General features: G+C 42.6%; 1 long non-coding RNA gene across 1 annotated transcript; it reads right to left on the reverse strand.

Annotated features, from left to right (window-relative positions):
• Positions 1 to 1,036: 1,036 nt before the first annotated feature.
• LOC123602395 lies at positions 1,037 to 15,819 on the reverse strand. Its single transcript, XR_006714476.1, has 2 exons — positions 15,548 to 15,819; positions 1,037 to 1,372 (listed from the first exon to the last, which is right to left on the reverse strand). It is a non-coding gene; the product is annotated as an uncharacterized LOC123602395 (long non-coding RNA).
• Positions 15,820 to 17,772: the final 1,953 nt, after the last annotated feature.

A 17,772-nucleotide genomic window follows, 5' to 3' on the forward strand; every position in this document is an offset into this window, starting at 1 on the left:
TCTCACTGAGGTGAACAAGGTTGGAAAGTGCACCTAGTCCTGAAGGATGCATATAGGGCTCAGAGTTATTAACAGAAATCCAGGCTGAGACGCACTAAGTACTAATAAAGAGGAGATATTTCATTGGGTGATGTTATCATTACTTACGCAAAAGACATAAACCAGCCCTGGGAAGTAGGGATATTATAATTATTTTCTAGTTGTTTGATCTGTAAATTGGGGGTCGCAAAGAGAACTTAGGGAGAAGGACATAAAAATTGTTCTATGCAAATTGATTGTTGTGCAGGGAGGCCCAAGTTATGTTAATATGTCAATTTGCATAAATTTCACTGTGGCTAATAGTAAGAGTCAAGAAGGGAAGACCACGCTTTCAAAGATTGACAAGCCAAGGTCCTTTCAATTTCCTTTTAGGTGCCGAAGTTAGAGGGCCAGACAAGCCTCCATCTTTCCAGAAAATATTCTTCCTACTAGACTGGTCAAAGGACATGGTCTTATTTGAACATTTTGTTTCCAGATGTCCTCTAGAGCCCCTGTCAACACTAGTCCAAGTGCCCCAGTAAAGATTATGCTCAGTCTCTCCATAGCAGGTTGTCCAAGGACTATTATTCCAGGGATGGTCTGAATATTTGAGACTATAGCAAGCTATAACATTAGAAGTGTGAGATATGCTTGTTTTTTGAGGTATATCAAAGCTTGTGGCTGAGAAAAGGGTAGAATTTTCTGGCCTAGTAGAGGTTTTGGGCTGTGCATGTGAAAGCCAGTTGAGTTTTAGCTGGAGACAAGAAGTTGTTAAATTCAGTAACACACATAGGAGGTGCTGGAGGAAGCCACCATTGAGGTCTTGGCATATAAAGCCAATGCTCTTGCTCCATTTGGAAGGACGGGTTAAGATTGCCTCCTTCCATGACCTCTGTATCAATATTGCTAATAGAAATGTCCTGGGCTAGGAGTGTTATGCTCTCAAATAGAGGTGGGTTAAGGAGATGAGCCCAATATGAATATTGAGCCTGGGCTGGACACATGAGGGCAAGAAGAATCAAGGTTACACATATCACATTTTTGTTCATGACAGAAAATATGGCCATCAGATGTGAATGAGGGGGTATATGCAATATCATCTAACCAGGATGTCGGCCTGGTTAGACAGGGATTTCAGGCTTCCCCACGTGATATCAGGGGCAAGGACTTGCATTTGTGGAGTGGCTTCAGGATGAGGAGTCCATGAAGAGGCTTCTTTCATCTTGAAAAAGGGGGAGAGTGGCCGCTTACTCAGAGTCATTCTCTGGAAGTCTTGGTTCATTGGAAGATATCCTGGGGGTCTCCATGATGCCATGGTGTTTGCCAACTGAGGAAACCCACAGAGGTCCGGAATCTGAAAGAACACAAGCCTATCCTCGACCCTAGGTGAGACATTTAGTGGGCCCAGTCCGTGTGGGCCCCCTTCGGGGATTTTGCATAGCACCATAGGGTGAGAGGTTTTATCTTATTTTGAAGAATGTCACTCAGATGCAGTTAGCCCTTGAGGATTAAGATTGTAAAAGTTAAGAGTAATCATAGCGTGATCAAGAAGCCGCTGAGGTTGTCATAGAAACAGCCAGGTGTATCTCCCCTTTTTGTTTTTTTAACATGTTTTTGAGCCTATTATGTGCTAATTTTTCAATTGCTTGGCCTTGTGATTTATCAGGAATGGGTAATTCCAAACAAGGCTTAAGTAAAACAACTTAAAAGGGCATGTTGTCCTCTTGTTTTGCCCTTTTGTTGAAATTATATTTAATTACTTTATTTATAATTTATATGTAAATATATTCATATATTCATTTATGTATAAACAAACATTTATATGTTCATTCGTTACATAAATAAGCATATTTACTCATTTATTGACTTGATTACTTACTCCTTTTAACAAAAATGTGCTTTTATTTATTTATTTATTTTTTCAACGTTTATTTATTTTTAGGACAGAGAGACACAGAGCATGAACGGGGGAGGGGCAGAGAGAGAGGGAGACACAGAATCGGAAACAGGCTCCAGGCTCTGAGCCATCAGCCCAGAGCCCGACGCGGGGCTCGAACTCACGGACCGCGAGATCGTGACCTGGCTGAAGTCGGACGCTTAACCGACTGCGCCACCCAGGCGCCCCAAAAATGTGCTTTTATTTTTAATATGTTTTTTACATATCTCACTTTTTTCTATTAATTACATTATGCAGAATCATCACTCTTAGAAACCTTAGTTTCCAGTGAAAACTAAGTAGTAACCAATTGTGACTTGTCTGTTACATCAGAATATTTTTTAATGTGGTAGACTTAGGAATCCATTAACCATAAAGCATGTTTTTTACTGGATTGAAATAGTTTAGTGTTTTTTTTTTTTTTTTTTGCCATAAGAAGTCAGAAGTATCAACTTACGTTTAGTAAGAAATTCTTCAGCATTCCATTTGATTTGAAAGAGGCCTAAAAGTCTGATGAAATTAATTCGATTTATCATTTAAGCAAAACGTTCAAGTTTTAGGTCACCAAAGACTCGGAAATCTATTTTAACAATTACCCATGAAAACTATGAGACAAAGTTTGCTAATAAATTGGAACAGATATAACATGAGCTTATTTGACCTTTAGTAAACCTTAATAAAGTTTTATAATTTAAAAGACATGCCTATCTTAATAATATTTCATCTCTGTCCCCTCAAAAGTTTACCATTGTCAATTTTTTTCCCCATGGAACCAGTGAGGAACTTTAAAGTTTAAGGGTGTGTGTTTGGGTGGGTGTGTGTCTGTGTTTTCCCCTTTTGACAGCGTAGGGAGGAGGAGTGTTGTCTGAGACAATGAAGTGCCAGATTTGCAGGCATCACCTGCAAATTTGCCCCTGCAGATGCAGGCTATGCAGAAAGGGGGGGAGGGGGAAGGGAAGGCAGAAAAGTTGAGAAGCCACCAAGAGGCCTGAAGGCACATAAAGGCACAGAGGGCAGAGAAAAGACTTCACATTGTTCCTAAAGCCTGTCAGCTCAGATAGATGAAAAGATACCACTTTTTGTTTTGTTTGTGTTTTTTTTGGTGCTGTTTTGTTTTGTTTTCCACTAGTGGAATTAGGCAGTCTATCTCAGGCCAGAGAAGATAAGGAAGTTCCCTGAAACAAAAGGAGTTTTGGCAGCTGCTTGGGAATATTTCTTAAAATCTCCATCCCCAGGTACACTAGCCAGAGACAGTTGGCTATGAATCCAGGAAATGAATGAGAGAGAAGCCCTCACACATAGTTAGAGTAACCAGAGTGTATAGGGAGAAAGAGTGAGAGAGTTAGAATCCCCTATGATAGGGATGGCCTGTGTAAAATTCACTTCATTATTTTAGTGCGTTGCTTTACTGACAGTGATAAGAAGCTGGGTTTGTTGCCTTAGTTGGGAATACTGCCCTGTGTCACAGTTGTTTAAAAGACACCAGAATATAAATAATATAAATATAAATATAAATATATCCATATGTATATATCCACCTATATATGTATCCACTTATATATCCATCTATATATATATATCCATGTATATATATCCATATATATCTACCTACATCTATCTATCTATCCATATATATATGTGTATATATATATATATATGTATATATATTCATGTATAGGACATGGACGGAGGTACAGAGTATGATGTTAAGTGAAAGAAGTCAGTCAGAAAAAGACAAATACCATCCAATAATTTTACTCATATGTGGCATTGAAGTCACAAACAACCAAATGGAAAAAAATAAGAGAGAGAGAGAGAGAGTGAGGCAATAGACAATCAAGAAGTAGACTCAAGAATAGAGAACAACCTGATAGTACTTGACGGGTAGTGGTTGCGGGGGGTTTGGTGAAATCGGAGATGGGGCTTAAGAGGTGTACTTGTCATAATAAGCACAGAGTGATATATGGATTGTAGACCTGAAAGTAATATAACTCTTCATATTAACTAACTGGAAGTATATAAACCAAAAAGCAAATACATAGTGAAGAAGAAAGAACATTAAATGAGGACCTATCCATTCATTTACTAGGTGAAGAAGCTTGACCAAACCAGGTTACATATGCCAGCAGCTTTCTGTATTTTTGCTAAAATTTTTTTATGTTTATTTTTGAGAGAGCGAGACAGAGTGTGAGCAGGGGAGGGGCAGAGAGAGAGAGGGAGACACAGATCCAAAGCAGGTCCCAGGCTCCAAGGTGTCAGCACAGAGCCTGATACAGGGCTGAAACTCACAAACGGTGAGATCATGACCCCAGCTGAAGTGGGACACCTAACTGACTGAGCCACCCAGGCGCCCCCAGCAGCTTTCTGTATTGTTTGGAAAGACAAATAAGGACAATGAAGAAAATAAAAATCCTGGTATTCAAAGACAATCACAGCCCAAACTATTTTTCTACACATGAGCATTTTTTTTCACAGAGTGGAATCACAATAGGAATTTAGTTATTTGGTTGGGTAAACTGTTTTTTTTTGTTTTTTTTTTTTTGTTCTGTTTTAATTTTAACTGAGTAAACCCTACTCCATATCTTTAAATACTGATTTATATTGGTTTTCAATTTGTTTTTACTCTACTCATCATAGGGAAAAACTTCACCTGCTGAGAGTGCCCTAAATAGTACACAGAAATGAAAACAACAAGTAACCATAGGAGTGCTCTCTAACATTTTCCTTAAAAAGATCATAACACAGTGGCTGCACAAGTTGGTGTTCCAACCCACAGTCCAAGAGTGTTCCCCTTTCTCCATGTCTCACCAACAACTATTGTTTCTTGTGGGGTTAATTTTAGCCATTTTAACAGGTGTGAGGTGGTCTTTCCATTATGGTTTTGCTTTGCATTCCCTAATGAACAGTGATGTTGAACATCTTTCCATGTGTCTCGCAGCCATCTGAAAGTCTTAGGGAAAGAGTCTACTCATGTCCTACCCATTTCATAACTGGGCTATTTGTTTTTGGGTGTTGAGTTTCATAAGTTTTTTCTAGATTTTATATCCTAACTCTTCATGAGATATGTCGCTTGCAAATATTTTCTCCCATCCCTTAAAGTGCTTTGAGTTTTGTTGATTGTTTCCTTCACTGTCCGGAAGTTTTTTGATCTTGGTGAGAATATTACCCAGCCATCAAAAAGCATGGATTCCTGCCATTCATAACTACATGGTTGGAGCTAGAATATTATGCCAAGCGTCATGAGTCCATCTGAAAAGCAAATATCATACCGTTTCACTTATATGTAGAATTTAACATTTGGGAAGGTGCAGAAGAAAAGAAAGGGAGACTCTTAATGATAGAGAACAAAGTGAGGGTTGATGGCGGGAGATGGGTGGGAGATGGGCTGGATGAGTGATAGGCATTAAGGAGGGCACTTGTGAGCACTGGATGTTATATGTAAGTGATGTATCACTGAATTCTGCTTCTGAAACCAACATGCTAACTAACTAACTAACTAACTACCATTTAAGTTAAAAAAGAAAAAAAATATCATAACAGCCCATTCACTTGCTAATGGCCCAGTAAAGGATTTTGACAACAGTGTGAGACACTCTGTCTGACACCATCATTTTACATGGCTGTAGCATGGTCCCGCTGCCAGAGGAAAGGGTTGCTCTCTGTCTGAGGAGATGTCACATTCAGGGCTCTGAGTGTCAAAGCAGAGAAGATACATGCCTACGTGAATTCTTTGTGCAAATCTCCAATCACTGACTTTGATTTCTAGAAGCAGACCCCTCCCCACCAGAATCAAAGGGGATGGCAGCTGAAATCATGGCAACAATCAGCCTCCAGTAACAGAGTTGAGGCCCCTCTCACTACTGAAAAACGAGTGCCCTTATCTCTAATGCACAACAAGGAGTCTAATTTAGGGGTTTGGTGAAATATTTTTGCTGGTTTGATGGATGAGAAATTCCACCAAATCCATTGTCCTATGTTCACTTTTCTAATGATGAGTGAGGCTCGATGTTCATCACTTACAGCCATTTCCAAAATGTAGCCACTCTTCTTAGTTCTGGGGTGAGCCTGTTCAACATACTTTCATGGACTTTGCCAGGGGACACAGACAGTGATCCATTTATACCAGTAAACATCACTCCTTGTGAAGCCACTAAGCTGTGAGTAACTACCTTCTAACCAGCAGAACACATTTGGAGTGATGAGAGGTCAGTTTCAAGATTTCATGACAAAAATTCTGTTACTTTCTTCTTTATTCTGAGTTTGTTCATTCTCCCTCTATGTCTCCCTAGTCCTCTTTCTCTGTCTCTCTCTTTCCCTTCTCTCTCTGCTCTCTGCCCTCATGTGCTCCCTCTGTCTTTCCTCTACCCACAGAATGGAGGTTCTAGCATTTAAGTTAGGGGCTACCATATGAGACCCCTATATAAAGGAGAGAAAGATACAAGTTCCCAGGTCAAAAGATTGAAATAGGCTTGCAGTTCAAACTGAATTCTGGCATTGTCTATGTGAGTGAGTTTGGGAGCAAAAGAGCACCCTGTTCAGTCTCCTTTGAGACAACGGCCCTGGCTTCATAAAGAGTTTGAGGCATTGTCACAAAGCTATGCCGTGCCTGGATTCTTCTTGCACAAAAATGTGAGCTCTTAAATATTTGTAGCTTTAAGAGTCAAGGTATTTGGATAATGCTGCAAGAGAGGAATGGATAATTCATAGTCTACTAGGTCCCAGAATCTGGTCTATGCTCTGCCTCCTCCCTGCTTCTCCCCTCCCAGGAACTCACAGTGTATTTCCCACCATTCTAATGTTTCTAATGGACAAGCTCAATTCTGTCTCCTAGTCTCTGCACCAGCAGTATCTTCTCCCTGACACACTGCAGACATGTGCAGTGTGGTTCCCACTTGTCATTTTGGCACCAGTAAATGTCACCTCAGTGAGGCCTCTCATACCTTCCAATGACTCCCCAGCCTGTCCTCTCAGCACACTCATTCTTTTCACTATTACAGTTCTTGCCTTTTTTTCACATGTCCTGTCTTTGATACCAATGTCCATCTCCATTCCAGACTGTGATGACCTGGCAGGCAGGGGCCACTTTGTCATTGTAAGCCTTGCACTTAGGCCCACCAGATCCCCAAGCACAAGGTGAGTGCTTGGAGCAGTTATTGAACGAATAAAGAGAAGGACCTTGTGGCCCTTCATCTAGATTTTAACCAGTTTCATCTGTGGATAAGGCTGGTAGTAATGGGAAATTCCTGTTGTATCTGAGGTAGGTGAAAACCAGAATGACCTCTGAATGACCTTTCCTTGATCCAGTTCCTCCAGCAAATCTCAGTGGGCACCACTGACACAGGAGGCTGCCTGGTCGCTCGTGTTCAGCACTAGCAGTTGAGCCATAGGCATGAAGAACACCAAACAAAATCAGCACTTTTATGTGGCTGACATGAAGGCAGTGGGCCTTGAATGTCCCAAGGTAAAGCTCAGGACCTACAGGCTTCAGGGTTGTGCAAGGGAACTCAGGCGTTGGCCATTCCCCTTTGTCTGACCATCCCCTGAGTATACTCTTTACTCTTTAGGCATCCTCATGTCAGCCAGAACAATGACCCCTTATTTCCAAATGAAGATCTTGGGGGTCCAACAAGGACTGGTATTGTGGTTGCACTCTAGACTCAGTGTACAGTGCTCTGGCATGTGCTTTCCTATCCCAAGTCCTCACCAACCCAAGTCTCCAAGCTTCTCTTGGCACTAAAAGAATTCCATCAAGTATAAAGCATGTCCCTAATAAATTGGAACACAGTGATAGAAACAAAAGGCCACTTGACTATGATTATATGGAAGTCTGGAGAAACAAAACACTCTACAGGAGGACACTGAAGCCTTTTCTCCTATAGCATTATCTAACTTAAGGGGACGTAGCTCATCATAATTCCAGGTTCCCACAGAGTTGGAATGCAGTACCATAGGCCTTTCCTCTGGAGGCTGGGCCAAGGATGGCCCTTGGTCCAGCAGAAACCTATGAACATTAGGAAATCCTTGCCCAGCTTTGGGTCTTTGAGCATGCAGCTACGAAAATGGATGCTACTGCCCCATGGCCGATCTCCCTCTAACCGCTTTCTTCTTTCTCTCCTGTCACTTCCCCAGTGTCTGTTGTTTCTTGAACACAATGTCAGTATGTGCGTGCCAGAGCACATTGGAGAGTAAAATGATCCCAAATAGAGAGCAAGTGGGCAGGATGTCTTCCAGAAGAGTAGATTCTCTCATTTCTGAAGCATAAATGATTGGCAGGATTTGAGCCATGGCTTAAAAACGCAGAACCCAGCCTTGTCCTCTAGACTTGTCCCACCTCCTGTGATCTGGGCCAGTCTTAGTGTCTTGATTAGATCACTCATCCCTCTGTACCTTGAGAGCCTGAGTACATAAATCTAAAGGCCAGTTCTCCAGAGGATGTGATGTCAGGCTCTAATAACACTGCTTCGGGTGTCCAGTGAGGAGTGCTCAGCCACACCCTTATACTAAGGATACAGGCTTACTTTCAACAGGCATAAAAACCTGCATGAAACAGGCAAGTGTTTGGAACCAATGAGGAAAAATCAGGTCTGTGTCCACCACCAGGTACCAGGACATCACTAACCTAGCAGTGCCTGAGTGTGCTCCCTGTCTTATGAGGGAAGGTAATGCAGTAAAGACACTGCTCAAGATGTAGGTCTGAAGCACCCACCCCACCCCACTATCACCTACTATTCCCAAGAGTGAAGGCATAAGCATTATATCTCAGGATCAGTCTACCTTCACACCTACCTCTGCTACTAGGCATGCAGAGGTTTGTCCTTCAGAAAGATATAGCTCCTTTCCCAAGTCACACGGTGTTCCAACGGTAAAGTTCTGCTTTGGTTAAGGGTGAAATTGGGGCACCTGCAGTAGATTTCAAAGTAACAGTGGCACAAATGGAATACACATGTGTTTCTTCATCATATACATGAACCCCGGATGTGGCTAGTCTATACTGAATATGGATTGCCCACCATGGGAGGTCACATATTATTGATCTCCCTCCTCTAACATCTCAGTAGTGTATTTCCTTTTTTAAAATTAAAAAAAGCAGAATCTGTACTTAATGCATTGTGGTGTGGCTAGAACCTCAAGTCATTTACATAAAAATTAACTAGACCTGAAAAAAATGTCATTCAATATAAAATGAATTCAGATAAACTAGAACTGGAACGTTGAGCTATACATTTTTAAATTGATCAAGTAAATGACATTTTTAGTATTCTAACCTGAGAAACACTTTATCCAAAGATATTTTGTGCTTGTATATTTCTGATATCAATGTTAATGAAGCACAGCACCCAAACAAAATTGTGTGTGTGTGTGAGCTACGTACTCCAAGATAAAATGTCTGAGTCAGGATACCAGGGTAAAAATGGAGGTGTGCAAATGGCTAGAACACATAATCTGCTCATTTTTTTCTGAGTTTTTTTCCCCCAAAACTTTTATTTAAATTCTCATTAGTTAACATACAGTGCAATATTGGTTTCAGGATTCGAATTCAGCGATTCCTCACAGACAACACCCAAGGCTCATCATAACCAGTGCCCTCCTCAATACTCAACACCCATCTATCCCAGCCTTCACCCACCCAGAAAAAGAAATCAGTGAATCGATCCCATTGACAATTGCACCAAGGTTACTTTGTAAGATACTTAGAAATCAACCTCACCAAAGAGGTATAAGGTCTGTACTCTGAAAACTTATGAAAGAAATGGAAGATGACACAAAGACATGGGAAAACATTCCATGCTCATGCATTGGAAAGACAAACATGGTTAAAATGTCTATACTGCCCAAAGCAATGTGCACATTGAAGGCAATCCCTAGGAAAATAAATAGCACCAGAAACTTTCACACAGGTAGAACAAACGATCCTAAAATCCATATGGAATCACCAAAGACCCCGAAGCACCAAAGTAATCCTGAGAAACAAAAGGAAAGCTGGAGGCATCATTGTTGAACATATTCCAAAGAACACTTTGAAAGAAAAAAAAAAAACAAAGAAAAAGAAGAAATACTTTCTTATGGTTTGTTGTGACCAACTCACTTATTCCTAGAATGCTAGCTTTTATTTTGTCTTTATGCTTATAGTTAAGCACTAATATCATAAAAGCAAATGTTTGCCACTCATATAGAATAAATGAAGAAATAAATGAGCACAGAATGTGTTATGATGAAGTTTCAATGGTTCCTTATGACATTTCCTAGTCAGAGGTGTTTCAATATTCAAACTCCTCATTTTTAGGTGATAGCAGAATTTCACAAAATGCAGGAACCACAAATGACAGACTGTGTCTGAGTGTCTCAGTCGGTTGAGCGTCCGACTTCGGCTCAGGTCATAATCTCGTGGTTGTGAGTTCCAACGTCACGTCGGGTTCTGTGCTGACAGCTCAGAGCCTGGAGCCTGCTTCGGATACTGTGTCTCCCTTTCTCTCTGCCCCTCCCCCACTCATTCTCTGTCTCTCTGTGTCAAAAGTAAAATGAACATTAAAAAAAATATTATAGATATTTGTAAATGTATGTTAGATGTCAGTTACCTGTTTGGATATCACACAGAATTACTGAAAGCTCAACAAACTTCTGGTTGGCTTTCCATTTAGTCACACATGTTATTATGCAGCCGAAGACATAAAAACAGAGTGATGTGTTCCTGTGTGTTTAATGCAATACAAAGACAGCTTTCATGCTGCCAAGCAATCAGCTGAGATGTTAAATGGAGTTGAGAATGTAAAACCCAAATGCACTTCAATGCAGGTGGTGCTGGAAAGAGCCCAACTCGCTTCAGGGACAAGAAGAGACTGAGATCAGGGGTCAGAGTCATGATCAACTTGTCTGTCCTCAGTGATAAGAAACGTTAGGCAAGCTCCCACGCTGGTGGTGTGCTACCACACCGCAATTCAGTTTTGATGTTGGGGAGGAAATGTTCTGTTACTGAGAACTCAGTGCTTGGCCGGACTGTGTTGGCACAGATGGTCACTCCCTGCTCTCTACCAACCTCCTGGAATGTCTGAACTTCCTTCATTCTGAGATACAAATGGTTTGTCCATGCAATGCCCCTACCTTGAAGATGTAAGGATAGAAACAAGAAACTCAAGAGCTAAAAGACCAGAGCCCATTTCCACAGACTTGGGTGTGAGCCAGGAGCCAGGCAAGAGCCCCAAAATTACTGGTCTATCACTGAAAGAAAGGAATGGAAACTAGTGACAGCCTTTTTGCACACAGGGCTTCTAAGTGTAATGAAAGGATGTTTCCCCTTAGATCTATCTGGCCCACTCATGTTGGTGATGACACCAACCTTGCCTAGGGAAAAGTGCTAGTGACTTCACATGGAGCTTTATACTATTTTCATGTGAGATGAAGACATTTGGCCCTCAGTGCATCCCTTCAGATTCCCTTGCTCTTTCATGACTGAGGATTTCATTAGGGCACATTCACAGACACAATCTAGGAGCATTTTCTGATGTTAATCATGGAGTCGTGATTAGTTCTCAGTAATGTGGGAGGGCCTGGGCAACAGAAGTCGATGGAACTCTTCTGCAAGCTCTATCTTGGCACAAAAAGTCACAGGGCACTTGAAACTGTTCATCAGAAGAGATTTGCATGTGCACAGGGGCAGATGATGTTGGGAAGGACCCGATCTCCTTTCGGGAGCAAGGGTCTAAGGGCAAATTCAGGAGCTCTAGGACTGTCACTCAGACAGCGCCCAGTAATTCGCAGAGAGCCTGCATTCACACCGTGTGTCATCACATAGCAATTAACTTCTGATACCAAAGTGTAAAGGTTGACTTCCGGCCAGTAAGAACTCTGTGTTTCACAGGATTCTGTTGGCATGGGACCAGTGTCCTGCTCTCTGTCCACCCCTTTCAGGAAAGCCTGAGCTTCCTACCTCCTGATACACTCAGGGTTCAGTCATGTAAAGTCCATTCACCAAGGAGGTTAGGGCACAAAAATACCCAAAGACTGAAATATCAGAGCTGAATCTGCACACTTGCCAGGAGCAAGATCTTACCTTGTGAGTCACAACTCTGTCCATAGATACGAAGGGCTTGAAAGCTGGTGAGAGCCTGACACATTCCTGATCTTATTGAAGTTGGGGTGCATGACCTTTGCCCACAGAACTCCCTGGTATAGTTACTGGATGTTCCACTTCTCTTCAGGCCACAGGTCTTTCATACTCCTTGGATCACCACACTTGCCTGGGGAATTGTGCCAATAACATTATCTACAGCTTCATTCTGGTCTCCTCTGAGATGAAGAACCTTAGGCCTCAGCGTATCCTTTTCGATGTATCCTTTCCCTTACACTTATCCCAATCTTGTGTTCACTGTGAGACATTCAGTGCCAGAGTCTGGCAGCCTTTTGCTCCAATTTCAATTGTGGAGTCATGCCAAGTCCCCATGTGTTTGGAATCGCTTGAGGAACAGGTGTCCCTGGGGTGTCTGCCAGATCAACCTTGGGGACTTGGGTGTCTTAAGCACAAGAGGATTGCTGTGGGTAGCCGCAGGTGATATTCGGAGTCAGTTGGCCTCACTTCTGTGGCCAATGCTGATGAAGATGTGGCCTTTAGGGCCACAGTCAGAAGTTAAAAAAACAAAAAGCCACACTGATAGGGCTGATTAACTGTGAGTGAGCATACATGAATGTTGTTTTCTGCCCCCACAACAACTAATTGCTAATCAATTAATTGATCAACTAATTGATATCAAGAGAATAATGTTGCCCTCCTAAAAACTTGGGGCATTGACGTCTTATGTTTTTGCAGTGACTATTACTGTGTTCTGTTCTGCTGCCATAGTCTGCCTGAACATCCTGATTTCTGAGCCACTAAGGGTTTCCACAGCAGGTGAATGTGAATGAAACTACTCAAAACTTAAAAAATGAGAACCCAGTCCCACAGACTCGGGCACCAGCCCAGGTGGAGACTCTGCCCTCCAAATCCTACTGCTTTTACCCCCTGGCAGGAACAGCTGCAAAGCTGGCAAATGTCCCAAGCCCTCCTTCACTCTTTGAGGTCAATTGTAGGGTGTTTATGCTCCTTCGGCATTCCCATGTGTAGTTAAACTATGTTCCATTTGTCTATAGCCCACAAGTTTCCAAGGTTCCCTGGGGATGTGTGCCAGTCACTTCATTCCCAGCATTATTCCATTATCATCTGAGACAAAGAATTTGGACCAAAGTGCATCTCTTCTAATTCCCTTGATCTTTTTCTAAACAGGTGTTCCAGTCAGGGGTGGGGGTCTGAGCCTGGAAGTATTTCTCTCCGATTTTACTTGTGAAGTCCTGCTAAGTTCTCCTGAATCCAGGAGAACGTGGGAAATTCATTCTCCATGGGCTCACCTGTGAGACTTATCTTGGCAAAAGAAGGCAAAAGCCTTGGAAAGGGGCAAGTGTTATTGGGAGGAAGCCATCCTCCCTTCTGTGCAAGGGGAGATGGAGATCAGAGGTCAGAGTCAGGAACCATGTGGCTGTTACTCAGTGCCCAGCATTTAAAACCAGCTAACACATGGTGATTCCTAAGGACACATATTGCCCTCCTTCATGGAGACATCTGCACTTGGCAGGCTTCTGATTTTGTTGGTTACTCGGACCCCACTGACCCTGTGATGATCCTGCATTCTGAAAAGATCAAAGTTGGAGCATGAGCATTGTTTTTCCCCAGATGGTCAGGGCAGAGAGTCCGTTCAAGGACTCTGGGACCAGAACCCAATTCCACAGGCATGGTTGCCAGCCAGCACAGACAAGACAACATTCAGATAGATCACGAGTGCCTCTTCCCACTGAATAGAAGAGTAAGGCAAGAGCTACAAGCCTTCTTGTGCCATCCAGATCAGGATGCCACGTTCCTGTGGCTCGTTATTCCTTGCATCCCAACCCCACAGGGGTTTCCTTCTTACTCTCAGGACACCAAGTTGCCTAGGAAGTGGTGCTCGTGTCAAAGGTCTCAGCTTCATTCCGTTTTCACCTGAGGTGAACAACTTTGTCCTCAGTGTGCTTCTTCGCATTTATTTTATTATTATTATTATTGTTGTTGTTGTTGTTATTAATAATGTGAAGAATGACTGGTTATATAATATGGGCTTGGGGAAGGTAAAGTCAAATGGCAAGTGGCAAGCACTTCCATTTGCTAAAGACTCACAGATTCCTGGAGGCCTAGCTATTCTCAAGCTAAGGTTGTTTTTCCCTCTAGCAAAATATTAACATTAAGACAATAAGGAGTTCCTGGAGAAGCATTTTACTCTGCCAGCTTCAAGTATTTGTCCATGGGCTGCAGATGAGAAGGAAATTAAATTTTAATTTTTTAAATGTTTATCTTTTGAGAATAGGGGGAGAGAGTGAGACAGAGAGAGCGAGAGTGAAAGAGAGGGAAAGAGAGAAAGAATTACCAGGCCAGTAGGCATTATAGGCCTTCCACCCATTCTGTGGTTGTATATTATGGCACACTTATCAAATTAATACAGCCCATTAGGACACTGAAGATGTAACGTGCAGAACAGCTAAAATGGCAATAGAATTAATGCTTGTCAAGGTCCAAGAACATGAAAAGCCTAAATCAGTGGCAAATGATTTTCCTTATGAGATATTATGAAGATGAATAAGTCCAAACTTCCTGATCTGGTGATCCTACAATGATTTCACATGTTCTGTCACATAAGTTGTTGAGAAATACACACACCGCATTAATCCACTCCCCATCTTGTACATACCACCATATAAACAGTGATAACTTATAAGACTTGGACAAAGACCACAAGGACATTTGAGCTGACTGATCCACTGGATATCGGGGCAGGCAGTTAAAACAATCAAAGCACTAATGAAATGCAAGAACAATACACATGTTTAAAACTATTTCTACAATTATGTGAAGAGTGTATTCCTACTCTACCACACAGCTGGTGGTTTTACGTGGGGAGGTTCATATTGATTTGGGAATAGGCCTGTGGAGTGCTCATGTGGGAAAGCCCTGAAAGGGCCCCACTCTTCTTAGAGTCCTCGTTGTGGAGGCCCCTCTACTCTTGTTCTCACCTCAGGCCAGTACTGGACACTAATGGTGGCTTGAGGTACCTGCCCCTTATCTAGGAGGATGGAGTTGTTGAACTCATCAGCCAGCTCCTCGATGATCTCCTGGTTTGAGTTCTGCAAAGACAGTGCCTGGTAGCTTGGCCAGGAGGAATAAGGGACATGTCTGGACATTGCCACCGGGGGATACTCTCAAGGGAAAATCTGTTTCAAAATTGGGGCATAGTAGGGCATCGGCAAAGAACTCTAGTCAGGGAGGAAACAAGATAAAACCTATAGAGCTCAGGTTTCACATATGGGTAAAGGAACTCACCTCATGCACCAGCCATGACCTGAGGCATGAACAGGAAAGACCCACCAGGCTTCCAACATCTAACAACCAGCTTCCTCCCAGGAGGGACCCAACCCTGATTCCCTGCCTTCTCCCTCCCCAACACACACAAGTTATGAGGGACAAGAGGTGTGGGGCTGCTCAGGTGAAACCACAGTTTTGTCCTGGCCTGAATTGGCCTGCCATGTGTTCTTCTGTGTTACCTTTTGGTGCCTTCTCCAAAATGACCAGATGCATGGGGCTGATGTCTGAGCCAATGTCTACAGCGACAAAGAAAATTCTCACTGAGCTTTCCTGAGCCCAGATCTTCTGAAACCAGGGAGACAACATTGGAACATCTTACTATCTTCAGTGTCTCCACCCAAGTGAGCTGAATAGGGGGCTGTGTCTAGAATGTGGGCACTTGGTTATTACAGTTCTAAGTTCTGTTAAGGTCTATGACCAAAGATGTGAGATCACTTTTTGAAGATTCTGTTACCAGGGCCCCTTCTTTGAATCATACTTACCCAAAGCCCCCTATGGGATGTTTATTGCTCCTTCTCTTCCCCCATGCCAACTCCTTAGCCAAACAAAATTTGTTAAAATATCCCTTTTTACATCTCCCTGAAAATGTAATGAAGACTCTAGCTTTGAGAAGACAGAGTTAAATTTGGACCTCCTTTGTCTTTGTCCTGGGAAAATCATTGTGTCTCTCAGGCCCTCCCCAGTCTCCAAACCTGAAAGCAGGGGATGAGGATGAGGCTAGAACCTACCTTCTAGGTACCTCATCAGGGGTATCTGAGACACTATCTATTCCACCTGTGGGATGGTGCCATATGTATCAAAGGCAAAATTTAGTGATTGAAGAATTACAAGAAGGGGTTGGAACACCACTCAAAACAGACCTGGGTTGCAGTAGTATGATATTGGAATAGTCACTTCCACCTTGGCCTCATGTTTAGGTCAGACCCATGAAGGGGTTGAAATTAATGGAAATTCATATATCATCATCCAGTGGCATAAAGCTGTTCAATTGTCTCCCGTTATACTTAGAATGAGACCCACGTATGTCATCTCAGCTTATGAGGTGGGCCACCTCCACAATGGCTCTCAGTGATCCTCACCCCTGGCCTACACATCCCTGTGTAACCACGAGGTATTGAGAAACTGGCTTCTGACTGAGAGAATAAGGCCAAAATGATGGGATGTCTAAATTTTAATTACAAAATGTCTCTTACTTCCCTCTTGCCCCATCACTTGTGTCATCCCCACCCAGCTCCCTCCCTCCCTCTCTGTCTCTCTCTCTCTGTCATTTCCCTGGAGCATGGGAACAAGTGCTTGATTCCCCATTTCCAGAGGTAGAGGAGAGACAGAGGGAGCAAATGAGGACCGAGAACAGAGAAAGAAGGGAAGGATAAAAAGAGCGAGAGAGAGAGGAGGAGAGAGAGACATAGAGAGAGATAGAACAAACACAGGACAAAGCAAGTAAGAAGAAAGTGACAGAATTTGTGTCATGAAATTTTGAAGCTGACCTCCCATCATCTGTTGGTTAGAAGCCAGTCACTAATAGTAGTTTCACAAGGAGTGAAATTTCCTGCCTGGACATGGATCACTGTCTGTGGACCCTGGGGATGTCCAGGAGAGTGTGTTCAACAGGCTCACCCCAGAATTGAGAACAGTGGCTACATTTTGTAAATGGCTGTAAGTGATGAACGTCCAGCCTGATTCATCATTGGAAAAATGAAAATAGGACAATGGGTTTGGTGCAATTTCTCATCCACCAAAACAGCAAAAATATTTCACCAAACTCCTGAAACTAGACCCCTTGCTGTGTATTAGAGATAAGGGTGCTCATTCTTCAGTAGTGAGAGGGGCCTCAACTCCTTCACTGGAGGGTGATTGTTGCCATGATTTCAGCTGCCATCAGCTTTGATTCCGGTGGGGAGGGGGTCTGCTTCTAGAAATCAAAGACAGTGATTAGAGATTTGCACAAATAATTCATGTAGGCATGAGTCATCTCTGCTTTGACTCTAAGAGCCCAGAATGGGACACCTCATTCTCAGAGAGGATTCATTTCCTCTGGCAGCAAGACCATGATACAGCCATTTAAAATGATGGTGTCAGACAGAACGTCTCACACTGTTGTCAAAGCTCTTTAATAGACCAGTGATTCATCACTCATATACAACGCCCAGTGCTCACTGAAAGTGCCCTCATTAATACGCATTACCCATCTAACCCATCTCTCACCCACCTCCCTCCATCAACCCTCAGGTTTTTCTCTATCATTAGGAGTCTCCCTTTCCCGCCTTCCCACATGTTAAATTCCACATATGAGTGAAATTGTATGATATTTGTCTTTCCCAGATGGACTCATTTTGCTTAACGTAATACATTCTAGTTGCATCCATGTAGTTGCAAACGACAAGACTCCATGCTTTTTGATGGC

The sequence above is a fragment of the Leopardus geoffroyi genome, chromosome D1 (assembly GCF_018350155.1).
Source record: "Leopardus geoffroyi isolate Oge1 chromosome D1, O.geoffroyi_Oge1_pat1.0, whole genome shotgun sequence".
In the NCBI taxonomy this organism is placed as follows: Eukaryota; Metazoa; Chordata; class Mammalia; order Carnivora; family Felidae; genus Leopardus; species Leopardus geoffroyi.